The following is a 772-nucleotide window of genomic DNA, read 5'->3' as shown; positions in this document are numbered from 1 at the left end:
GGCTGGGGGTTATTGAGCCCCCACCCCCCGCGCTGTGCCGCCTGTACAGTCTGTACACCTTTATCATATTCACTAGGAGTAGCGCTGAGTGCCCCCGCGTCAGTCCGGGCTCTGCTCCGTCTTCACGGCTGCGGTTCCAATTTTTTGATGTTGAAAGAAAGGTTGGGGGGGGCGGGGGGAGCCTCGTCGGCTCGCTCTTCCCCAAATCCTCCCGGCTGGGGATGCTTTCCCGTCGCTACAGCAACACCTACCGACGGGCGCACGGAGTGAGGCACCCCCCGCCGCCTCCGAAATAAAGCATCGGGGCTCTACAGCCCACCTGAGAGAAACGGGGGGGACAGGAAAAAACCCCAACGAACTACTAAGTTTTCTCAGGTTTTTCTAATTTATTTTTTTTTAATTTGCTTATGTCCCCTCACCCCGGCATCCTCCAAAGTGTCTGTCACCTCCGAGTTACATAATGTCGCTGTAGGACGAGGCTGACACATAGGGACAGCCCTTTCCTAAAGCAGCTCTGCCTTACTAAACGCCTGGAATACCAATGCCTGGGTGGGATGGATGGAGAGAAAACCCTTACGGCCACAAACCTCAAAGTCATAGAACCACAGAATCCTTAAGGTTGGAAAAGCCCTCTAAGATCCTTGAGTCCAGCCCCTAACCCAGCCCTGCCAGGTCAAGGTCTTGTCATTTGTTACCAAGAACTCATCAGCAATTATTATTGTATTATTTTATTTTTCCATATGAGTTATTTTAGTTTTCCTCTGCTGAGCAG

Source organism: Acanthisitta chloris, unplaced genomic scaffold, assembly GCF_000695815.1.
Source record: "Acanthisitta chloris isolate BGI_N310 unplaced genomic scaffold, ASM69581v1 scaffold11416, whole genome shotgun sequence".
NCBI classification, from domain to species: Eukaryota; Metazoa; Chordata; class Aves; order Passeriformes; family Acanthisittidae; genus Acanthisitta; species Acanthisitta chloris.
The sequence above is the reverse complement of the archived record's forward strand: the minus strand, read 5'-3'. Positions refer to the sequence as shown.